Here is a 26,656-nt window from a genome sequence, read left to right on the forward strand (position 1 = left end):
GTTCAGGGAATATCCCTCAGGGATGGCCCTTATGTTACAACTGAGGAGTGAAATACAGATATTCAAGGTAAAGTGTGTCCCAAGAGTCCTAACAAAGGGAAAAAAGAAAATGACAGGACACACCTGTGATTCCCACGAGGTCAAATGGTCTTGTATCAAGCTAAAGGCTTACCAATTATGTTTAGTAGTAGGTTCTAAAAACTGCTGCAATTGGCAGTAGTGTCAATCCTCGGCCGTCAGTATTCGATGTGCGACCAAAATGCCCACTTAAAGTATCAGCATATCTTATGAACGTAATGATGTCCTGCCGTGGTGACGGCCATGATGTCATAAATGTAAACAAAATGCCGGCTGCAAAAAGCGATCCAGCGAATCCTGGTAATTGTGGCCAAATGTCGCCAATGCATGGGGGGCATAGCCTGAGCTCACGCAGCGAGGACCCGTCTCATTTGAGCTCCTGCTTCAATGCTTTTGCGAGATCCTGTATTGAGCACTGTACTTCAAATTAGAGGAACCTACATATAAGCCAGGAGGGCTAATGAAGGAGAGTGTTGCCTGAGCATCTCTGTGGAAGAAAACAGACCCCGAAAAGTTGTGTACAGAGGCGCAAGGATACACAACTGCAGAGGCAACCCAAAAATGGCGGCTGTGAGGAAGCAGTGAAACCAGACCGCCGACACACGGCCACTGAGACCAAGACCTGGCATACTAGACCCTGTAGCGATGAGAGACGTAGCTGCTCGGCGGCCACTGCGACCTGACTGCCTGGCAGGAGCTCCGACTTGCAGCGCCACCCCCTGACTCGAAAAGTAGAAGAGGGACAAAACAAATAAATCCCCCAAGGAAAGTCGGTGAGCCCTGAAATAGCATCACGCCGTAGAGTACCAGCAGAAGGAGTGTACGCTCCTACGGGGAGCCTGAGAAGAGCCGGGAAGCTGTCGGAACGGGAGGGAGAGATCCCTAAACAGCAACACCAGCACGGCTCTGGGTACGGTGAGTGCATGCCCCCCCCCATCTTTGCATCAGGGGCTATACACACCACATTAAATGCTGGGGGTGGATCTAGAGGCAACCCCCTCCCACATTTAGCTGTGAAGCTGAAAGCACACCTCATGGGGGAAGACACTGAAACTGTAATGCCTCCAGCCCACCACTAGATGCAAGAGACAACAGGTGTTTTTGAAGCAGGCACTAAGGATGAACAGATAGCGAGGAGCGGGGCACCCTTAGAACACCAGCGACAGGGAAGGGCCAGTGGGGTGAACCTGCACACTTCCCCCGCACTCCTTAACACACTTGTGCTGCATACCAAAACACCATAAAGCTGGAGCAGATGTAGTAGAAAGGAGGCAACCACAGTAGCGCCCTGACGCCCTAGCAGCTGAGGGGGAAAAATCACTGTAAGAACTGTGGGCAGGAAGAGGACAAAGATCTGCAACTGAACTGAGGCCTGACACAAAGCGAAGGGAGGCGAAAGACGGGTCAGTAGACACAACTGAAATTATCACAGACCAAGGGCCACGTAGTCCCGGAGCTGTACCTGGGCATGTTGAGGAGGAGGAACTACATCACTACATCGCTGACAAAGCTGAACATGACTGGTGTAGATGTCGCCTTCGGATCCTGGACAGAAGCAAACAAAGGGAAAGCCAGACGAATCGTCATGGAGGCCTACGCCCCAGATGGAGGGAAACAGTCCAATACAGCAGGAGGTGAGGGAAACTGCTGCTGCAATACCACAAGTGACAGTATCCATGTCGGAAGCAGTTAGTTCTCAGCTCTGTTTTGGATTGTGAGCTTCGAACGTGGTGCGGCTTGACGTGCTCGTTCGTTTAGTTTTGGTGAGACCTGTGAGGTCCTTTCCTCTACAGCGTGGAGCGTGACGAAGAGAGTGCAGAGGAACTACGAGCAGCGTCGCAGCGTTGGAGAGATGCAGGAAGCGAAGCGAGTCAGCGCCTGCGTTTGATCTCGACCCGCCGCTCCTACTACCTGCTCGCCACCGATGCTGGCCGCGCTGCTGCCAGTTTCCCGCTGCCACCGCGACCCCCTGACTGGCCCTTCCAGTAACGGACTCCATTTGTTGCATGGAGGTAAAGCGCGGTAAAGAGCAGTAAAGTGCAGCCGTAAGAGGATTGGTACCCTCCTGAACTTGCCTTGCCTGATTTTGCCTGATATATTAATCAGTGGGGTGTCTGAATACTGGCACTGAGCGTGGAGGGTTAAAATTGCTGGTGTAAAGATACTGGCCGGGTCTACTTATCCTCAAATTATAGTTTAATGTGGGGCATTATCAGTTACTCATAAAGTCTTACATCACAACTGCTGTGGGGGGTCTAGTCTGCTTGTGCTGCAATTACATAATATATGTACAAGCTAGGGGAGACTGCGGGGGAATAAATTCTCCTTTGATCCCACTAGCTAACTCTAGAGCCCACTCTTTTTGAGTTATTATGCCGCCAAAAGTGAGCAGTGCTAAAACGTCTTACAATTTGAGGAAAGGTAAGACAAATAATCCAAAGATGCCCGTTAATAATCTGCCTGGAGGGGACAGTTCGAACTCCCCAGCCAAGACTAGAGGCACTATCCCGGCATTGTTTGAAAAAATTCCACAAGTACGTCCTACAGATCATACGGAGGAGACTCACCCTATAATCCACAATGGTAGCCGTCCCCTGGATCTGACGAATTTTGATGATATAGATAATTATTAATTACTCGATTTGTGTCTGTCCATACAGAAATCAATGGCCCCCCAACAATCTCTGAGGTGCTGGGAAACCCCAAGAAGGTGCCCACTCCGAGGGCAGCAAGTATGACAATCGAGGCTCAGGTACTGCAACCAGAAAATACCGCTCTGGGGTCTCTCTGCTCGGGCCGATTGTCGGAATCACCTAATCTTTTGATTGATATAGATCAGCCTGGAAAACATGACGCTGATCGATTTAACGAATGATCACTGTTGAATTCTGACGCGATTGCCGATCTGCAGGCGTCCTTAACTTCCTTGCAATTTGCGTTAAAAATCCTCCTAAAACTATGTGGGAAAATACATGTACATACAGTCTTGCAGCTAAATTTACCTGGTTCAGGTCCATCCCACAGAGTGGAGTCTGAAGGAATTAAGGAGCCTGATATATTGATAATTCCAACTAATACAGAGGGGGGAGAGCCCCCTCCAAAAGAAGATCATATTCACTTGACTAAAAAACAGCGCAGAATGGCTAAGCGAGCGGCTTTAAGAAACATTCCAGTGGAGATGGCCTCTCCACTTCCCAATACAGCGAATCCCCAGCAGAAATCTAAAAAAGCAAAAAAAAGGGCTCTGAAAAGAAAGAAACACCAAGGTAAGGGCCCGGGAACACTCACGAGCTGGATATTGCCGGAGAAGTCCAAAGAAATATCCGCAGTGAGTAATGACAGTCAAGACTCTATTCTTATAGACAGCCCGATTGCTATGGACAACCAATTTTCCACCCCGCAAAGGAATAGTCTAAACAGTACCTATGAAAGCATGAACTCGGAGAAGGCATGTCCAATCCCAGCCAGAGATGAAATTAAAGATGAAAATAGGATCTGCATCGTGAAGAACTTGAATCAAAAATGTGGAGGCAAGTGGTTACCACGAGAGGCTATGCTGGAAAAACTTCACCTAATACCTCAATTAAGAGTTATTAGGTCAGAGGACTTCTCATTTGTGGAACCACTGTGTAGCACCAATCCAAATGTAACAACACTCCATTGCACGGTTTTGGCTTCCGCACAGCTGATCCGTAAATATAGAGGCAACCTGGCACAGGTGGGGATGGGGGTGGATGTTAATCCTAACGATGAAGACCCATTGATTAAGGACAAATCTAAATCTACTAAAATTAATGACAAAATCAAACCCCCCCTTATTACCGGTAAGCAAATACAAATGAGTGATATTCAGAATACACTTAAGTGGTTAGCAGAAGCTTTGCCCATGGCTATAAACAAACCATGAACTTGCTCATTGTTGTCTTGGAACACGAGGGGTTTTAAACATTTTATTGCAACTAATGGGTCACTACCTTTCATTATGAACCATTCTTTTTTTATGTTACAAGAAACTTGGTTGATTGCTCCGATTGTGATAGACGGTTTTAAACTATACCACACTCCTGTTAAAAAAGGGCAAATGGGAAGACCATTTGGTGGATTGATGACTGGGGTGGCCAAGTTTATAACATCAAGAGAAATACCCACCGAACTAGAGGATAACATTAATGCGGTGGAGGTGGTCACATAAGGACCTCTGGGCTAAGCTATTGCTGGTTAACCTTTATAATCCCCATGATGCATCTGTGAGTGACCAAATTCAAGATAGATTACATGATTTGCTGAGTTATTGGAAGAGTGAATGTAAAAGCAATCTCATTGTCATTGCAGGAGATTTTAATTGCCTTATCAAGGGAGAAGGAGGTACGACCAATAATAAATTACTATACCCATACCCTCTTATGCAACATAACAGCGATGAGGAAGGAAAGAAATGGTTATGTTTCATGAAGAGTTGGGAGCTGGAATGTCTAAATGGAAGAACTATGAGCGACCGTCCAGGTCACTTCACATGGGGAGCGGGTATGGCGCATCGTACCCTGGACTACTGTTTTACTATTCCAGAGGTGGCACCCCTGGTTAATGATATGACAGTGATTGAGAATGATTGGAGTGATCACAAAGGTCTCAGTTTAACCCTGAATAGTTATATCAAATCACCCCCTAAAATGATGACGGGAAGCCTTCTTGTTAATCACTCAATTTCTCGACTAATTTGGTCAGAGAAAAACATTTCTAGAGCTTGCCGGGATTGTGGTGATTGGGATAATAATCATTATAATAGGTTTGTTAAATTATCTATGGAGGACCTGGAAGGGTGGATTTATAACTTCACTGGTCAATATAAAACCAAACAATCATTATTGGTTATTAGAAAACAGGGATCGACCGAGACCTTTGATAAGACAATAAGAGATGCTAAACGCACACTTAGAAGGAAGATACTGTCACGCTCACCTGATTCCCATGGAGGCGCTGGTCTGGCTTCGAGTGCTGATGCTTCTTCTATGGTGAAGCGCAGGACTCTGAAGATGGACTCACTGGCTCGCAGGAATATTCCCCTGTGCGTGAAAAGGGAGTATTACCTACTGACGGAATAATGCTCAAGCCTCCCACTCCCTTCCAACCCTCCACGATACCCTTCCTTGATTCCCCGTGAAGTCTCACCTTAGGGTTTGGAAGGATGAGTTCTCCATCCTACTTCTGATGCAGGGGCGCGTTGAAACCCAGTTACTTCACTGGATTGAGGTTTGATGGGAGTTCAATTAAGCTTGACTATTCATATAAGGCGCTGTAAGAGTTCTGTAGCAAGTTCAAAAGTTCAAGCTTAATAATAATGTTCATTGTCTTATTGCAGCAAACGCTAACGCTTATGTCTTTTTCCCCTTAGGGGCCGGGGTTCGGAATGCCCGAGATATGGCGCTGACCCGAAATGAAACGTGCAGTTCCAGTAAATGACAGGTAAGTTCTGGATGAGCGTTCGGGTAATGTCTTTGCATTCGCTCATTCAATGTCTTTGTCTTTTTTCCCCATAGGGGCCGGGGTCCGGAATGCCAGGAAGCGGCAGGACCCGAAATTAAATGGGAATGACCCAACAGGTAAGTCTTAGAAGGAAACTGAGCTTTTCCTATTCTCTTCCTTCTCTCGCCTTGTGTTCTTGTCTTTTTCTCTCTAGGCTCTGGGAAGTGGCTGCGGATCCGGACGATCGCTACTGAAGATGAGGTGCCCAGGAAAGGTGAGTGAAATGCAGCGCTGCAGCGATCGAAGCGAAATGCTTTTAAAATGATGTCTTCCCTTTCAGGATCGTCGGTGTGAATTCTCGTGATGCAGCTTTAGCAGGTAAGGTCTTCTTTCTCTCCCAATTCTCTCTTAGCAGGTGACCCAGGATGCTGACAGGCGTGGCTGAAGTCCAGATGCAGGAGCTGACACGGTGAGCGTCCAGCTGCGAGGAGCAGAACAACGCGAAGCGTGAGTTGCTGATCGGGCGTGGTTTAAATAGCCTTGGAAGAAGTTCCAGGTATCCTTCCACCGATCAGGTATGTATCCTTCCCCGACTACACCCAGGGGAAAGTAGTTCCACAGGTAAAGTAGTTCCATTCAGGCCTCAAGAGGGCCTGTATGTAGCAGCATGGTCTGCATCAGGTAAGTGCACCTTAAAACACTTGAACACATGTCTAGCTTTATTAGCCTGGCGCCTAAGGCGCCAGGACAAGGGTCCAACATGAGCCTGGCGCCTAAGGCGCCAGGACTGTGTCCAAAGGGCCCCAGCTTGGGCCCGCTGGCACTTCCCTGGGGGAAATGATGCCTGCCTCTGGGGTTGCTGGGTCGGACCTGGCTCCTTGGAGGTAGGCATCATGACAGATACGTAAAATCAGAGCTACCACAAAATCCATTATTACTATTCATGCCAGGATTAAAGAGATAGAAAATAGGTATAGATCATGGCTGAAACAATGGAAAAGTGTGAAAAAACTGGCATGTTGGCAAAATACTGTGAGGATTATTTGCTCAAGAAATTCCCGTAATATTTGGGCACTTCTGGGGGATGCGAGGGGAAACAGGGAAACTCTGCAAATAAACCCGATTGATGCAGAGGAATGGGTGAATTTCCTTGAGAAACGTAATGGGACTAGGGTTGCTAATTCCGAAATAACCGGAGTACCTATAATTGCTCCGATGCCCCTCCAGGTGAACTTGGAAGAGCTCATAGATAAGATCTCTAAACTCAAAGCCTCAAGGGCTCCTGGCCCGAATGGGCTTTCTAATCTGCTTATGAAGAAAAACCCAGTGTTCTGGGCTAACCTCTTAAAAATACTCTTTGAAAAAGTGCTTCAAGAGGGGAGAATACCAGAGACTTGGCAAAAAGCAATTCTGGTACCCGTATTTAAAAAAGGAAATAGATCCGATCCGGGAAACTACCGTCTGCTCTCGATGCTAGACTGTTCAGGTAAATTATTTGCATCTTTACTTTTACAGAGATTGCAGACCTGGGCAGAAAATTCTGGTATCCTAGACCGCTTTCAGAGTGGATTTAGAACGGGATATTCAACTACGCACAATTTATTAATTATGAATAGTCTAAGAAATAAAGCCCTATCCGCTAATAACCCTCCTTTGTATGCCTTATATATTGATTTTAAGGCGGCTTTTGACACAGTTAATAGAGAAAAATTGTGGATGAAGCTGAGGGGAATGGCATGCCCGGAAGGATTGATCCATTACCTACAACTCCTGCACCAGAATACTTCTGTTCAGTTGAGGCTTGATGGAGGTGGATCAATCACCAGGTCGATCAAACAAATCAGAGGGGTGAAGCAGGGATGGGTAACTGCACCCACACTGTATAATCTGTTTGTCTCTGATATCCCTGAACATTTACGCAACTGTCCCCCGAAAGTTGGTAGCCAACATTGTTTAGTTATGGCCTACGCGGACGACATGGTTCTTTTTGACCACACGTTCAGTGGAATCCTCTGCTCGGCTGAGAGGCTCTGGGAATATGCAAATGAGAATGAACTCACTATTAACCACACGAAAACAGACTTGATACTGTATAGTCATGGTAAGGTGAGCCGCCCGAGAATGACGTTGAGAGGAACTGAAATTCAATACACACAGTGCTACAAATACCTGGGAGTGGAATTTGATGCTAGTGGGAATTTTCAATCTTGTGTGCAAAACCGTAAAATAAAAGCGGCCCAATTAACCGCTCTGATCTCGCAACCAGAGTGGTTTTTCTATTTGGGCGGCTCGCCAACTCTACATCCAAAGTTGGGTCCCTATGGTGATATATGGACTGGAAGCCCTGGTCGATCTTAACCTTGATTGGCTCCAAATTCTGGAGGGTAAATTCTGGCGTAAGCTTTTAGGTTTACCACAGGGAATACAGATGGCGATACTGAGATTAGAATTAGGCCTACTCTCATTAAAAGCATTGGTCTTAAGGAAAAGAGCCGACCTTTTCATTAAGATGCATATGAACAATACCAATCAACTCTTGATGACCATGAAAGAGGACATAACTGGGAATAAACAGGTTAAGCTTGTGAGAGAAATGACCACTCTATTTGAGATGATCGAGTGGACACCCAACTGGGGTGATAACTTTGAATACTCGAAAGCTCAAATGGGGGAAAGACTAAACATTTGGGACTGGCAAAACAATTTTAAACATCTGGAAAACCTACACAGCTATGGGTTTATATCCCATTTACTTTACACCTATAGAAGGGCACAAAGATATTTGAACTTATGCCCTTCGGATCATTTAAGACGCTTTATACTACTCTTGCGTATTAATCACCTACCTGTCTTAACTGTGATAGGACCCGAACAGGCCATTCCCAAACACGAGCGATTCTGTAGGATGTGTAAAAATTAAATCTCACCCGAAACTGCGAGACACGTCCTTATGCTATGCCCCGGACTGAGTCTAACTTACATAAAACACTATAGTAGTTATGTCCATAATTTAGATCACATTAAGTCGAAAGACTTTTGGTATATGTGTATTAATACTTTGAATGCAAGTTTACATCTGGCTCTATATAGAGTATGGCATATGGTTAAAGGAAAACTTGAAGAATAGTTACTCCCCCACTTAAAGTTCGCTTAAGAATTACAGGTGATTGGTGATTGATGCTTAGTATCCGTTGCTTATGGGGACGGAGACTTTATGGCTTTGGGGGATAGCCAGTCTACAATAACAATTAAGGGAGGGACTGATTAGTGATCAATGGATTATGGATGGATTGATAAATTACATTCTCCTTGCACGGTTAAAAACATTTTCTTTTCTACTTATGGATTTTATTCAACACTGGTTTATGTAAAATTGAAGGTAGTGTACTCTTTTATATTGTATCTAATTGTATGAAAGTTGAACTGAGTATTTGATGAAGTTATATGAAAGAATAGATGAAGATGAAATGTGTGTTACTTGATAAATGCATATGATGAAGATATTTATTTTTATTTACTGTATTGTGTAATTTGATAACAATTTTATGAAATCATGTGTAAAGTTTTTGTTTAAAAAACTATATCACATTAAAAAATAAATAAATAAATAAATAAAATAAAATAAACAAGCGGCAGTACAGGATGGAGGCCCAATACTGGCGGCCATAGCCGAACTGAAACCAGCTCTTGAATACAAAATTGACCCAGTGATTGTGGATGGTGGGCTGCTCCGCCAGGATGTCCACGCAATGGCCGACTGCCTGGGCACGGCGGAACAACAAGTGCGAGACAACACAGGAAACATCGCCAGTGCTCCGGCCCAGGTGGCGGAACTGCGGGACAGGGTGAAGATCCTTGAACATCAGGCAAAAGATGCAGAAGGAATGGCCTGACGGAATAACATCAGGATAATGGTCTCCCCAAAGGGGCAGAGGGCCAAGACCCCACAAAATACGTCGAGAAAACGTCGAGGTTGGTCCAAGCACATTATACCAGGGATTCACAGTCGAAACAGCACATAGATCACTGGCGAAGAAACCACCACCAGATGCCCTCAACACCACTTATAGCGAAAGTCCCAAATTACAAAGATAGAGAACGGATTCTAAGTTTCTCAAGGGAAGGAGGGACCATCATGCGAGGATCCTCGAGGCTGGCTATTTACCCCAGCTACACCGCTCTGGTCCAGAGGCGAAGGCACTATTTGGACCAACCAAGGAAATACTGCATAGAGTGAACATACGCTACTTGCTGATTTATCCCGCTAAACTGAAGATTTTACATAAGGGGAGATCTCACTTCTTTGCGACTCCAATGGTGGAATAATCCTTGATGGCGACAGAAGGACTATCGCAACTCACGAATAGGAACAATAATGACTCATAGTAGGAGGGCTTCAATACGACTTGAAGGCGAAGCTACCTGGGCTCTCGTCTTCATGAGGGACTTACCCACATAAGCACCAGAGACATTTGGCGAACAAAAGCGGGAGCTCACGAGAATGGAATACAGAGCCGAAGGGGAAGCTTAGGCGACGGAGATACGGAGCAGGTACCACAGACAACGGTTGAAGTTCCAGATGCCAGTTCGAAGGCATCAAGCTGCTGCATGTGATCTGGGAGGGGGGGTGGGTGCGAGAGAAGCAGCTAGGCCTTAGTGGAGAATTTAACGCTGGCCCATTGTTTTGGTGTGTGGTGTGCTATCAAGTCGTCTTGTTGAGGATCATGGGAGGGGAGGTGGGCGAAATGAGTCAACAAGGGGTGGAGGTTATAGTGTGTCACTAGACAGGTTAGACCATGGAAAATGGAAAGCTGGTGGGCAATGCGCACAAATGGGCGAGGGGCACATCCTGTGCGTGAGGCGTGAGAAAATAGGGATGGGGAGAGAGACCGACAAAGAAGGTCGAGTAACAATGGGGTCTGGCCAGATGCGAGGCACACATCCAGAAACAGGGGTGAACATAATGACCTGGAACGTAAGGGGGTATAATAACTAAGTGAAAAGGCTACATATACACATATACCTAGTGAGAAAATGCATGCAGGTAGCAATACTGCAAGAAACACATTTAATGGCCCACAAACAAACTGCTATAGCTAGGAAATGGGGAGGAAAATTATAAGGGTCGCTTTTCTCCACGTACGCCAGGGAGTGCTCAGTTGGATCGCTCTGACGGCTCCCTTTCAACTGCTTAAAGTTCAATAGGATGACAAAGGCAGAATGTGGTGGTGCATGGATTGTGGAACGGCAGGGAGGTTTGTTTTGTTAACACATACACCCCAAACCATGACACCACGGCGTACTTCAAATCACTGTACCCGAGAATGTCTACATACAGAGAGGCTACAAGGGTATGGGGTGGAGACTTTAATTGTACTCTGAATCCCAAATTAGATAGGTCAGACACAAAATGTACTAAACCCGCACCACCAGCTCGAGCTCTAGGCTCCCTCTGGAGGGATTTGAGATTTGCAAACATGTGGAGGGAAACAAAAGGGGATACCCAAGATTACTCTTTCTTCTCAGCCCGACACGCAGTACACACAAGAATCCACTATCCTTTCACGGGAAAAGAAACCCAGGGAGAATTTACAAACATAGAATTCTGAGCCAGGACCCTCTCTGACCATGTGCTACTTATGGCGACATGGCTCAACACCACAGAGAGACCCAGGATACCTACCTGGCGGCTGAGGTCAGAAGTCCTGCAGGACGAGGTACTTCAGGAATACCGGAGGGTTAAGATAGGGGAGTACTTTGATACCAACACAGGCAGTGTAGAAAAGGAGAACACATTATGGGATGCATTCAAAGCTGTCATTAGAGGGGCGATGATAGGGAAAATGGGGGGCTCAAGAGGGAGATACATAGAGCCCTTGAAGACATTGCAAATAAAATAAAACTGGCAGAGAGTAAGGCACCCAACACACCCGGGGAAACGAGGGAATTGTTGGAGTTGCGGCAGAAATGTGCGAAGGAGTGGGACCTGCTAGGACAGCTAGACTATGCAACATACACCAAAAGGCTGCACGAAGAGGGAGACAAGCCTGGGAGACTGCTAGCATGGCTGTGCAGGTGAGAAGAACCTAGTTATATGATCATTGCTATAAGTGATTCAAATGGAGAGCTAACTAAGACCCAACAGGAGATCAATGCAGTGTTTCCAAGCTTTTTTGAGTCCCTATACTCCGCAGACATTGCTGAGGGAGACAATGATGCGACAGAGGTCATATCCCAAATTGACCTACCAAAACTGACAGTGGAGCAGTCGGACATGCTGGATGTGCCACTGTTGCCAGGGGAGATAGAGGAGGTGATAAGGGAACTCCCGACTGCCAAGGCACCAGGACCGGATGGGCTCCCAGGAGAGTTACTGGTTGGTTACTGACAACCTTGGCACACTTCAGGTTTGGCAAAAGTTTCTTGAAGTGGGTGAACTTAATATACACGGCCCCCATGGCAAGGGTCAGAATGACAAGACAGATCTCTAGGGCATGGAGGGTGGGCAGAGGCACCAGGTAGGGTTGCCCACTGTCACCAATGTTGTATATACTCGCATTGGAACTGCTGCCAGTGTTCCTAAGGAAAGAATATGCTGAAGCCGGTATCAGGATAAATGGGGCAATACATCTAGTCTCTCTATATGCAGATGATATGCTGCTGTATGTAAAACAGCCAGAAGACAATCTGCTGCACCTGTTAGACGTCATAGACCAATTTGGCACTTTCTCTGTCATCCGGGTGAACAGAGAGAAATCACGCCTGTTCCTGCTTGCGAGCCTCAGAGAATACAGCATAGCGCAGCTGCCGAACCTGGGCCTCAAACGGGAAACCGACACTTTTCAATACCTAGTTACATAGGTATCAACGTGTGGCATGACTCAGTGGATGCTCATGTAGATAACACACTGAGGGCCTTAAATGGGGTAAGCAACTCCATGTAATTCTGGAAAAGCTGCCACTAGGGGTACCAGGTAGAGCAGCCCTCCTAAAGAGACTACTCCCAAGACTTTTATACTACTTCATGAATATACCTTATAATATACCCACAACCTTTTTCTGCCAGTTGAATATGATGGTGAGAGAATTTATGTGGAGCAATGGGAGAAACAGGATTACACTGAACACACTGCAGAGAGACTACTCTGAGGGCAGGATGAGAGTGCCTGACTTCGAATGCTGCTACCTAGCAGGGCATTTACAATTCATAGTAAACTGGTTAAGAGATGACGCCGTGAAAGAAACCCGATTATTACAGCCTAGGATGAGACAACACTTTTTAAAGGAGGACCCACCCTAGAGAGTCCTTCTAAGCTGCAAGAACACAGTAGGGAAATATGGAACAGGGCCTGGAAGCACCTGGGAGTGACTGATCCCTGCTCTGACCATGTTCCCTTAAGCAGAGTCATAGGAGAACAACAGGGAGCGGTGGGACAATAGAGGAGACACTGGGAAAACAACAGGATAGCCACCATCGGAGACCTGCTACGAGAAGGGAAAATATTGAGATTCCAGACTCTAGTAGATGAGCATGGCATACATCAAGGCCAATTCTTACTATACCTGAACATGGTCAGGAGAATTAAAAAGAGATAGGCAGGCACTGAAGAAGTGGTGGAAACCAACTCAACGTAAGATATTATGTATGATATAGCAGAAGGGGGCATATAATCTCTAGAATATATGACTTGCTCCTGGCTGGCTGCACTAGACCACAGCTATGGGTGAGAGAGCAATGGGAGATGGGCGTAGGCAGATCCTTCACGGATCACTTCACGGATCGCACCTTGAAACACTTGTGTATAGGCACGTTACAAATGCCATATCATATCATATCATATAATAAGAGAGCGTTGCAATACATCAGGAGAGTCTCAAGGAATACCAGGTTTAGACTGACTCAACTATATGTCACACACAGGGCGTACATGACGCCACATAGACTATTCATATGGCTGGGAGACTGAACCACACCTGCCCGAGATGTGCACAAGAGAGGGCAGACATGATTCATATGTTCTGGACATGCCCAATAAATAGGAGGTTCTGGGGAAAGATCATGCAAAGAGTGAAAAGAGTAGATGCAAGACTGGCCCCCTGAATCCTGTTTGCTAGGGCTGTACCCGATGGCTAAGAGGGGCGACACACACCTCACCAAATTGAAAGACCTGATTTTTATACTAACAAAACGCAGGAGAGCCATGGCCTGGACAAAAAGCAGAGGGACCCAATTTGGAGGCCTGGTGGAGTGACCTGAAGAGATAGTCACAAGCAGAGATCCCGGCATGACTGGGAGCGTTGTGCAAAGGCTTGCATGAGGTTAGTGAGGGTGTAATAGTCTGGAATGCACTGATCCAGAATATGTTCAATGAGGAAAGTGAAAAGTTAAACCCACAGAGATATACTGAATGGGGGGGGGCGAAATGGAGAGGGAGGAAGTGTAAGATCACAGATGAGATGGGTACAAGGGAACAGGCAGCCTGCGCTGCAAAACAAGGAGGGGCCTCGAGAGGGGGTAAAAGCGGAATGTGATATAAACTCATGGGAAGCCCACATGCTTGTGAATATACATTTGTTATACCATGGAAAAATCTGTCTTTATGTTTGGTTGCTAGTATGTTGTACGGAACAAATAAAACAGATGAAAATAAAACGTCGCCAATGCGATGAAAGATAGATTTGTAATTAAGTCCTTTCTGTAAAGAGTCCAAAATTAAGGGCGCCTAATGCGCCTGTAAATGTGAGACCACCAGTGCCTGTTATTAAATTGCTAGTCTATCCTGTAAAAATGCGGTACTAGCAGTGGATGAAAGTGCGGTCAACTAAAGAAGATGTAGCTAATAGTCAACAATAGGGTGTTATACCCAAAATTTGCTATGGTGGTCTCTATACAAATAAGTATGGTGTACATTCCGTAAGACAAAAACATATAGGTCAATCCTTACATCACAATATTATCATGGTATGAGTCTTACTCTTAAGAGTGTACAATCTAGTAGTCTCTGCTTGTTGTAATCTTCTCAAAAATACAATAGATGGTGACCTCATCCCCTATAAAGGATGTCCATCCTGATGTTTATTAAACTCGTAATACATAAGATAAACAAGTAGGTACTGTTAAGCAGTGGCTAACTACCTCATAAGAGGGTACAATCTACCAGTTTGCACTAGACTCAATTGTGTATTCAGTGGTGACATAGTATAACCCATAGTGCAATTGTTATTGCTGAAGGGTATTACACCCTGGTTCGCAGGGCTAACTAATGGCTGTGTCCTCTTGTCTAAAGGTATGGACCTAAATACAATGCTTTGTTCATGCCAAGAGGGGCCACTGCATGAAGATGATAAATCCAATGCTGTTCACGTTGTGCAAGTTTCTTTGTCATGTCCCCTCCTCTTGGTAGTGGGCACACTAATTCTAGCACTACCCATCTGTAACGCTCACCTGGTATCCACGGGGACGTTACTCAGCCTGTTCTGACCTCCTACGACCTCAAACCCTTCCCTGGAGGCTATTCGGCTGGAGACTAGGCCTGAAACACAGGATTGGTAGAGTTTAACTCGCTATTGTCTCTGTGTGCTTGAACCCCTTCTTCCCCAGGGGCCAACCCTTCCCTTTGATCCACAGCTCACCTTGTTTTCTTGGATAGTGTGCTCTCTGTCCTGCTTTCAGCGCAGGGGCGCGTTGATTGATGCGGGCTCGTTGCTGCCTAGTTACTTCACTGGCAAGAGTCCGACAGGTAAGTATAATGAGTCTTTTGAACAGTTCTCTAACTTCGTTCCTTTCCTTCCTTAGATGATGGCCGGCGTCCGGGGATGGCGGCGTGCTGCTGAGATGAGTAGCGCTGAAGGTGAGTGAGAGCGCGATGCGCGATGCACCCCTTTCATATTTGCATTGAACTGAGTTCTTTTTCTGTGTCTTTTAGCTGCTGCAACGTTTTCAGCGTGCATGCCGGTTATGAAGAACAAATGCGGTGGGTAAGCGCGGTATGCGGCGCCTCTAGATTTTTCCACGCTAACCTGGAGTGTCTTTTCCCTCTTGCAGATGGATGAGAAGTTCCGGAGACAGAGTTCCCCCAGAGCAGCTGGGATTCAGGTAAGCGTTTGAAGCTCGTACAGTATTTAAAAATAAGCGAAGATTTGCAAAATGCTACTAATGCCTTTTTTCTGTTCTTTTCCCTTTTCCTTAGGAAGCGGCATGCCGGAATGGGAATGACACCGCCGAATATGCCCGCAGAACAGAAGGAGTGATGACTGATGGGCAGAAGCGCCGCAAGGTAAGGCTGTTCCTAACGGTATTATTGTTCTTGCAGGAGCTGAGCGCAGAAGAAAGATGCAGGCCTACTGGAGAGCGATCCGAACACGGTGAGTGTCACGGTGCAGGTGCAGAACACGCAAAGCATGTTTCTCAGCCTGGGTGTGGCTTAAATAGTCTCTGGGTATCACAAGTGTCTCTGGGCTGAACCACACCCAAAAGACTAGACCGCACATGCAGTTCTGGGAACTGAAATATGTGGGGGCATCCATCTTGTCCCCATCAATGCACTACAAGTCCAATCCCCAATGTTATCCTATGGGAGGGAGTGAGTCTGGTGCCACAAGCGCCAAGTCTGACTCCATGTGGGTCTTTGGCGTGATGGAGAGGCCCTTGAGGGCCATGTAGGTGATCGTGGCCTGGCTCCAGCCTGACATCTTGGAGGGCTGGGGACATGAGGGGCAGGAATCATGACAGCACTCCCCCCAAGGCCCCTTTCAAGGTGGCTCTTCTGTCTGGTCCTGGTTTGGTTGGATGGTTTTGATGAAATCGTCTAAGCAAGCGAGGTGCATGGATGTACTCACAAGGCTCCCATGTCCTGTCTTGTGGACCATACCCCTTCCAGTGTACTAAGTAGTATAATTTGGATCTGACGTACTTTGACTCTAGGATGTCCTGGACTTCGAATTCTGGCTTCCCGGTGACTACTACTGGCTGCGGTGGCGTTGCTACCCGGTCCCAGGTTGAACAGGTTTAAGGAGAGACAAGTGGAACACAGGATGAATCTGCATGTTTGACGGCAAAGCTAGTCTGACCGCCACAGGATTTATCATGGAGGTGACGGTGAATGGACCCAGGAATCTAGGACGGAAAGTTCAGGCTCCTTTAATGGACACATGTTTAGACGCCAGCCAGACTTTGTCTCCCACTTGGTAGTTGGGGGCCTTTGCTCAGTGTTGATCAGCAAACTTGTTTTGGCGATTCTTAGCTTGAAGTAGGTGTTCAGCTGCCCTTTTAAAGGTTTGAGAAATGGTTGTGTGCAAGGTTTTGACTGCTGGCATTTCCAGGGTTGTAGGAACGTCCAACTCAGATGTACGTGGGTGCCTGCCATACATGGTATAAAAGGATGTCTGCCTAGTGCTGGTGTGTAGGGAATTATTATAAGCATATTCAGCTATCCATAATAGGTCGAACCAGCTTCCTTCAGCTTGGTGTAACATGCAACGCAGATACTGCACAAGCGTCTGATTTGTCCTCTCAGTTTGACCATCCGTTTGGGGATGGTGACTGGTGGATAGCCGGATGTCGATCTGGGCCACACAGCAGCATTTTCTCCAGAAGTTAGATACGAATTGAGTACCTCGGTCTGAGACCAAAACTGAAGGAAACCCATGGAGCCGTACAATGCCTTCAGGAAATACCTTTGCCAGAGTGGAAGCATTTGGGAGCCCCTTAAGAGGATTGAAATGTGCCATTTTTGAAAATAGGTCCATGACCACAAGAATAGTGTTAAACCCTTGACTGGGTGGTAAGTCAGTAATAAAATCAAAGGACAACGTGTGCAAGGGTGCTGGGTGCTTGTGGGATTTCCAATGGTTGTATTAGTACAGCCGGTTTCTGCTTGGATGACTTGTTTTGAGCACACACTCCACAAGATAGGATGTATTGGATAATGTCTTTACGCCACGTGGGCCACCAATAATTTCGTTTTACCTTGGCTAGGGTTTTAGCGATTCCGGGGTGGCCCTCGATCAGGGAATCATGATAACCGGACATGACTTCTTCTCGTAGTTCTTGGTTTGGTAAGAATAAACGATTCCTGAAGTAGGGCAACTGATCTTTTATCATGTAATGTTCTCCTTATGCATTCCAGGCTTGTAATTGCTCCGGACTCATCAGGTTTTGGATTTCTTCATGTAATTCTTCTGAGTTATGGTTGCTGTGATTCCTAGGAGCTTGTCACTCGGGATGATTGCTATTGGGTCAGGGGTCTGATACCCTTGCTCTTCCACCCCCATACCGGAAAGGGCATCGGCCTTCCAGTTTTTCACCCCTGGTCGAAATGTAATCACAATTTCAGCAAAAAAAAGAGCCCAACGTAGTTGTCGTGAGCCTTGGGCCTTTGCCGTTTTTAGGTACTGGAGGTTCCAGTGGTCAGTTATTACGGTGATTGTGTGTCTGGCGCCCAGGAGGTAGTGCCGCTATGCCTTAAAGGCTGACTTAATGGCCAGGAGTTCTTTGTCTGTGATAGCGTAATTGAGTTCAGGGGGTGTAAATTTACACGACCAGAAGGCAACAGGGTGTAATTGGCCCGTTTCGGGGTCCTTTTGTGAGAGGACGACTCCCATAGCCATGCTTGAGGCGTCATTTTCCACCAGGTATGGGAGATCAGGGCGAGGATGGCGTAAAATTGGGGCAGATGTGAATCTTGCTTTGAGTTCCTGGAAAGCCTCCTCGGCTTCTGTTGTCCACTGGAACTTTTTGTTGCTTTTCCTTAGTAATGACGTGATGGGATGCACGATTTGCGAAAGTCCTGGAATGAACCGGCAGTAGAAGTTTGCAAACCCCAGCATACTTTGAACCCCCTTGAATGAATTTGGGGATGGCCAGTTCAGGATAGCATATACCTTGTGTACATCCATTCGGATTCCATTCGGGCTGAGAATAAAGCCCAGGAATTCCACCTCAGAGACATGGAATGAGCACTTTTCGAGCTTGGCGTAAAGCTGGTGTTGACGGAGTTTCTCCAATACGGATCGGACGTGTTTAACGTGGTCCTGCTTTGACGCAGAATATACTAGGATATCGTCGATGTACACTAGAGCACAGACAACAATCAATTCCCATAGGACATTGTTCATGAAGTATTGAAATGCAGCAGGCGCAAAGGCCAAAGGGCATTACTTGATATTCGTACAAGCCGTATTTGGTGCGAAAAGCGTTTTTCCATTCGTCCCCCTGTTTTACGCGAACAAGGTGATATGCCCCCCTCAGGTCTAGTTTTGTGTAGATTTGAGCATCTTTGACTTGATCAAACAATTCAGGGATCAGTGGCAGGGGGTAGCGATTTTTTATGGTAATCTGGTTCAGTGCGCGATAGTCGATGCACGTTCTCAAGTCCCTCTCCTTTTTCGGTACGAAGAATAGAGGACTGGCTGCTGGAGACTTCGAGGGACGGATGAACCTGTTGGCCAGGTATTGGTCAAGATAGGCCTTCAGGTGTTGGTTTTCTGGTTCCGTGAGTGCGTAAATTCACCCACAAGGGATTTGTGCACCGGGTATCAGGTCGATTTGGCAATCGTATGGTCTATGCGGTGGCAGGGTATTAGCCTGTTCTTTCTGAAATACATCTTGAAAGTCCTGGTATTCACTTGGTAGGGTGCTGATTGCCACAGTCGCAAGCGTGGAGGTTCTGGTGTCTATTGGTTGTTTCTCTTGGCGATAACATGTGTGGGCGCAAGTCTCGGGAAAGGCCAATTCTTTTGCTCGCCAATCGATTCGAGGATTGTGAGCTACCAACCATGGCATTCCCAAAATCAACCAGAACTGTGGTGCCTTAATGAGGTCGAAAACGATAGATTCTTGGTGTCCATCCTGGCACAGAAGGGTTAAAGCTGCAGTGCATTGGGATAATGGACCAGAAGCTATTTCCGTGCCGTCGACAGTGGTAACAGTGTCGGTGGTGGATTTAGGGCGTAACAGAAGCCCCATCTTTGCCGCAAGATCCTGGTCGATGTAATGTATGGCTCCACTGCCTATGTACGCTCTTACTGCGTGCATCCGAGATGGTTGTTGGTGATTGATCAAGACCACAGATAGTGCAAAGTGGGAGGTCTGTAGTTCACTTTCTTCGCTCGACAAGTGGACCCCTACACTTGCCGGGCTGGGGAGTTATCCGATTCCTTGATGCTATCTTCCTTGTCTGTGGCCCCTACCGTACTCCTCGGTGGCTTCACAGGGCACTCTTTAAGGAAATGACCTGACCTTCCACAGTACAGACATAACTGCTGCTGTCTCCTTTTATCCCTTTCCGCTTTAGTCAAGGGGGATCTGACCCCCCGATTTGCATTTGTTCTCCTGAAACTTCCATTGTTCGGGCAGTATTGTCCTTTGAACGCACATACATAGGGCGAGGGTCCGGTCTGGTTCGATCTGCTCTTCGGTCCTGCAACCTATGATCCAGTTGAACAACAAGGTCAATGAATTCTGAGCAGTCTTTCAGGGGGTTCACTACTTGTGCAAGAACATCCTTGAGCTCCCCCCGCAATCCCCGATGAAATAACGTGGTTCTCTTCTCCACTGGCCATTCTGCTTCAACTACAAGTCTATTGAACGTGGCTATGTATGTTAATAGGCGTAGGCGTACGCCCTTGGCGTAGGGACAGAAGTTTGTTGTCTAATGCCTGCCCATGAGTACGACGGGCGAACAGCTTTTCCATCTCCTGCTGAAAGCCCCTGAAGTCATGCAGCAAAGGATCGATCGTCTTGGGCCACAAAGGGTACAGACCAGTCCGCGACGCTACCACTCAGGTAGGATAGCACAAAAGCGACCCGTGATTGGTCATTCGGAAAGGCCCCTGGCCTACAAAGGAAGTGCAGGTGGCACTGGTTCATGAACGTTGCAAACCTCTTGGGATCCCCCGTAAACCGTTCGGGCGGGGCCAAGGGAACTGCCCCAGGAAGGGTTATCTGAACGGGAGTGGCTGATGGCGCTGGCATCGAGGGCACGCTTCCCGGCAATGGTGCATGCCCTGCTTCTGACTGGAGAAGTTGACGGCTTAAATTATCAGTGCGTTCTTTGGCTACTATCAGCTCTCTCCTCAGGGTGTTGGTCTCCTGCCTGGCTGCATGTACTTCGGAACGTAGCTGCCCCAACATGTGGGCTAACTGGTCGGTTTCTGATGTTTCCATGACGCCCAGGTGGATTTTGATGTGAGGCTTTGCGTTCTGTAACGCTCACCTGGTATCCACGGGGACGTCACTCAGCCTGTTCTGACCTCTTACGACCTCAAACCCCTCCCTGGAGACTATTCGACTGGAGACTGGGCCTGAAACACAGGATTGGTAGAGTTTAACACCCTGTTGTCTTGGGTGCTTGAACCCCTTCTTCCCCGGGTCCAACCCTTCCCTTTGATCCACAGCTCACCTTGTTTTCTTGGATAGTGTGCTCTCCGTCCTGCTTTCAGCGCAGGGGCGCGTTGATTGAAGCAGGCTAATTGCTGCCTAGTTACTTCACTGGCAAAAGTCTGCCAGGTAAGTATAATGAGTCTTTTGAACAGTTCTCTAACTTCGTTCCTTTCCTTCCTTAGATGATGGCCGGCGTCGGGGGATGGCGGCGTGCTGCTGAGATGAGTAGCGCTGAAGGTGAGTGAGAGCGCGATGTGCGATGCACCCCTTTCATATTTGCATTGAACTGAGTTATTTTTCTGTGTCTTTTAGCTGCTGCAACGTTTTCAGCATGGATGCCGGTTATGAAGAACAAATGCGGTGGGTAAGCGCGGTATGCGGCGCCTCTAGATTTTTCCACGCTAACCTAGAGTGTCTTTTCCCTCTTGCAGATGGATGAGAAGTTCCGGAGACAGAGTTCCCCCAGAGCAGCTGGGATTCAGGTAAGCGTTTGAAGCTCGTACAGTATTTAAAAATAAGCGAAGATTTGCAGAATGCTTACTAATGCCTTTTTTTCTGTTCTTTTCCCTTTTCCTTAGGAAGCGGCATGCCGGGATGGGCAGAAGCGCCGCAAGGTAAGGCTGTTCCTAACGGTGTTATTGTTCTTGCAGGAGATGAGCGCAGAAAAAAGATGCAGGCCTACTGGAGACCGATCCGAACACGTTGAGTGTCACGCTGCAGGTGCAGAAAACGAAAAGCAAGTTTCTCAGCCTGGGTGTGGCTTAAATAGTCTCTGGGTATCCTAGGTGTCTCTGGGCTGAACCACACCCAAAAGACTAGACCGCACATGCAGTTCTGGGAACCGAAATATGTGGGGGCATCCATCTTGTCCCCATCAATGCACTACAGGTCCAATCCCCAATGTTATCCTATGGGAGGGAGTGAGTCTAGTGCCACAAGAGCCAAGTCTGACTCCATGTGGGTCTTTGGAGGGATGGAGAGGCCCTTGAGGGCCATGTAGGTGATCATGGCCTGGCTCCAGCCTGACATCTTGGAGGGCTGGGGACATGAGGGCCAGGAATCATGACACTTTCTCATGTGTGCTATAGTGTGTGGTTGTCACGAAAGTGTCTATAAACAGGTGATTTGTCATTTGCCATTCTTATATTGGACTTGTGCTCTGTCCATCTGTCTTTTAGTTTCCGTATTGTCTGTCCCACATAGTACTTCCCGCAAGGGCATAGCAATGTAGAGATAACATTTTTGCTATTACATGTTGCAAAATCATGAAGTTTAATCTTTCTACCCGTATGGGGGTGTCTGATATAGTCCCAGTTAATATTGGATGAACAATGTTGGCAATTTAGGCAGGTATATGTGCCTGCTCTCTGTGTAGATTATTTATGTCGCTCTGATCTAACGAGAGAATCTCTCAACTATCTTCCCCTTTTATACGCCATCATAGGTGGATCTGGGAATAGGCGGTGTTGAATGGAATCAAGTTTTATTAGGTTCCAATTTTTTTTTATTATTCTACTGACCTGTTGGCTTTGTGACGATAACCGTAAAGTGTGTATCATCTGAGTTGTATCCCCTCTATGTCTCTGTATTAACAGATCTTCCCTTCTGTGTATTTATGTTCTTACAATCAGGGCTCAAGTCGAGGGTACACGCAGGTGGACAGAGTCCATCCACTTTTGGGTGGATTCAGTCCCCCCCAGCTAAAATGAGGAACATTGAAAGTCTTCTTTGAATTCATGAATTAAAGCCCACCTTGAGGATCAAACCGCAGTCAGCAGGTTTGCAAGCCAGACACTTCACCACCGCACAATATAACCTGATGAAAAATAGCAAACGACTAAAGTTGAAATGTCCCATTTTGGTTCTGCATGTTCCAGGGAAAACATTTGTATTGGTTCTTGTAGTTTAAAAGATGCACACCTTTTAATGTTCATCAGTATATCAAGAAAAAAAAACAGGACACACTTACTTATACATACTCTGTACAAAATACACAACATTACAGTCCAGTCAACTTGATTGGAATTGGATAATAGTAGGCATGTTTCTTCCCTTATGATAACTAGGGAATTCAAAACATGTGACCACAAAGAACATACAGTTCACAATTAACAGTGTTAGAGATGGACACTGGTACATGAAATCGGTAGTCGACACTACTGTGTTTCGGCCAAAGAGATCAGCCTTGTAATGAAGCTGGCGTGTAGTAGGCCTTCATCAGGATGGAAGAGAGAGGGTGTCCTGTTGATCTCTGTCAAAGGAATGACAAGAGATGACGTGATTCAGAAGGTATGTGGTTTCAAGATCAGTTTCCATTAATCACAGATGCTTATTCATGCTCTAAAGTAAAAAAATAGTGATAATAGCATTGTACATATCACTTGGCTTACCGTATGATGGATATTGCTACGGTGGGTGCTATTTCGCAAATCCCCTTGTCCAAGGTACAGGAGATTGTGACCACACAATTTGATGGAGTCACGGGTAAGACAAAGTGCCTATGGTTGGACAAAAGGATACCCAGAAGACTATTAGTCTAGTTGTGGGTCTATGTAATAAAAAACACGTGCCCACCCAATGGAATGGTACTCAAAAATGTTACGTGGTTCTTACCAAAAGTGCAATACACTTTGCTCGAGGTCACTGGCTCCTATTGGTGGAAATGAGGATCCTGTTGTGATGCAGGATCTAAATAACACAGGGCTGTGAATTGAAATGAGGGGAACAAATAATTAAAATCTCCTCTGGGTTAGTGTTAATAAGATCATGAGTGCCTATACACCGGCATGCATGAGGACCCATGAAGTGAAAGTGGGAAACTTGATGGTGAATCAGGGATTAGTCCAAAATAATTGTGGAAGTTATATGATGGGTACATTTGTTTATCTTAATAGATTCCCCTCAGAGTTTATATAACAGTGCATGTGTCCCCGGTTTGGGACAGGAGTGAGCTGTAAGCTCAATAGAACTAATGTGACCGTGGTCAACCCGCATGTGGGAAAAGACAGTGGGCGTTTGGAGCGTGGGCTGAATGCGTGGCTAGTGAAAATAGAGGGCGAACGTACACGCTTGTGTGGGCATTCAGAAATCTCTTACCGTTGAGAGCTGTCCAGGCTCTTATTAAGCCTGAGACAGAGAGTGTCTGCTGCTCAGCTGCTCAGTCGGTCACAGAGGTTTGTCTCTGTGCGTCCCGGTAGCAATGCCGTGCAGTGTTGCCTGGGGAACCCGGCTTAAACAGATACGGCAGCCATTTTGGAATTTGTTTGTGGCAATGACACTGATGTTGCCATGGTAACGTTCCATGGCGTTCTGCGCGAGTTCTGTAACTCGTGCAGAAGAGAAGCTCTGTTTCGTGCATTAACTAGGCAAAAATATGTATTTTAGTGGCAGACCCAATCCATAATGGGTGAATCAATGTATATAGACGTGTGGTTATGCTGTTGCTGATACAGCTCTGTTTATGTACGGCCTTGTGATCAAAACAACACAGCGTGCGTGATGTCAAACTGTGTATGCATGAATTAGAAGCACAATACATATACCTTCATAGATATCATATGTTAATCACCTAAAAAAAGTGTGTGCTAACCTTTGATTATTCAAAATGCATATACCTGTGGCTCTTATAGAAACAGGAAAAACCAGTGGTACCAGAGTGAATCGGACTTAGTGGTCTACAGGTATGCTGCTTGATTTAGGTGATGTATGGAGCCTATCTTGATCATCACTAGTTCCTGACAGTGCAGGCCACAGGGTAACAAAAAAAGAAAGATAGCAGCTCAGTCTTAATTGTGATACATGGGTTTGTGGTCTCTGCTCAAGGTGTTTTTAGGACACCCATCCAGGGATTGTTGTGAATGTTGTGAAGAAAGTTTAGACCCTGGCTATGGGTATTGACTGTGTTCTGGCAGACAGGATGATAGTTGTTAGCTGGTTATGGGTGCCAGAAGTATTTCCACTCTAAAGCGATGTTTAAGCCTTTCTTCACTGTGTTGAGTCTGTGCACCCAACGTTGTTCCAATTCAGTTAAAGCCTTATTGATGTCTCCACCTCATTTCTGTGGTCTTATCTGTTGAAGTGTTGACCATCTAAGGTTGTTGTTGGAATGTGCCATCTTTACATAATGTTTAACCATGGGCTTGTTGGGTATTTTGTTTTTGATACATGATCTATTTTCCGATATCCTCTGTTTGATGGCTCTGGTGGTTTTGCCAACATATAGAAGCTTTCACAGGCATTCTATAGTATATATGACACATTTGCTGTTGCAGTTGGCATGGGTTTTTAACTCCCATCGGAAGTTGTTGTGGATAAATATTTTGGCTTTTCAGTAAAGGCGCATGCGACACATTGTCCACATTTGTAATGGCCCTTCACCGGGGGCAGGTTCCACAAAGTGTTGGTTTCCATCGTGGGTTCAATGTACGTGTGTACCAAGGAATCCCTGAGGTTTCGGTTCTTTTTAAATGCGAAGACATGTTTTTTGTCTAAAGTGCCTTTATTCTTGATTAGGTGCTACTTTTAATCATATTACTGAGTGGGCTGAATGTGGTGATGCACACTATTCTGTCGAGGGGTGTCTTTATCTTTGGAGTCAAGCACACCTCTCTGTCCGTATTGGCTGCTCTTTTGCAGGCGTTTCTAATGAACTTCTCTGCTTAGGAGCCTGGTTTGCAGGTCATTGGCATGATGTTCATATTTGTTTCTGTCGGTGCAGTTCCTCCTGATTCTTAGAAATTGCCCATATGGTAAGTTATATTTTAGTCCTTGTGGGTGATAGCTTGAAAAATGTAGCAGGCTGTTTCGATCAGTGGGTTTCCGGTATAACTGAGTCTTGAAAGTGTCTCCTGACCTGTAGCTGTGCAGGTCTAAAAAATCAATGGCTGGTAATCCCACTGGATGGTGAAGCGGATATGACCGTTTCTTTCGTTAAGCCATTTGTGGAACAGAGTGAATTCTTCTTTGGTCCCTGCCCAGATAAGGAGTACATTGTCAATATATCGGCGCCAGAGTGCGATATTGGGTGTGTGAGGATTCATGCTGGAGGTGATGTAGTCCACCTCATATTGTGCCATTTATAAATTAGCAAAATCGGGGGCAAAAGAAGCCCCCATGCTTACTCCTTTGATTTGCTTATAGAGTTGTTCTTTGAAAAAGAAGAAATTCTCTGACATTGCCAATCTCGCGCACTCCAGAATAAAGTTGATCAGAGTGGATGTGGTGTCTGTTCTCTTGTCTTGGCATGTTCGTAGAGCTTCCAGACCTTCTTGCTGGGGAATAGAGGCATTGAGTGCTTCGACATCCATGGTGACTAGAATGCAGTTGCTTGGTAGTTTCACTTTGTCTAGAATCGTTATGTGTCGGTGGTGTCCTTGACATAGGGATCCATTAATCCCACAAAAGATTTTAAGAAAAAATCAATGCAGAGTGAGAGAGGTTCCAAAAGGCAGTTGCACGCAGATACTATGGGTCTTCCCGGTGGTTTAGTGGCGCTCTTATGTATCTTTGGGAGGATGTAAAAGGCTGATGTCCTTGGGTGTGGTTTGTTCAGGAAGTGATGTTCGTCTTCGTCTTCCTACACTGCACCATGATATCACAGAGGATGCAGATTTAGAAAATGATCTCCCCATTTTGCTCACTGTCCTCAAATAACTCCTCATCAGTCATTTCCTTCAATTGTACTGCCTGGTCTACACATAGTACTGTGCACCACTCGCACCCAACCTGGTCTGT

At 46.3% G+C, this 26,656-nt stretch overlaps 1 long non-coding RNA gene across 1 annotated transcript in view; it reads right to left on the bottom strand.

Moving 5' to 3' along the window:
* LOC138497425 (uncharacterized) overlaps window positions 1-26,656 on the bottom strand; it is an 84,193-nt gene that overhangs the window by 46,473 nt on the left and 11,064 nt on the right. The window lies entirely within an intron of this gene.

This window comes from Ambystoma mexicanum, chromosome 5q (assembly GCF_040938575.1).
Source record: "Ambystoma mexicanum isolate Mex_15411 chromosome 5q, UKY_AmexF1_1, whole genome shotgun sequence".
In the NCBI taxonomy this organism is placed as follows: Eukaryota; Metazoa; Chordata; class Amphibia; order Caudata; family Ambystomatidae; genus Ambystoma; species Ambystoma mexicanum.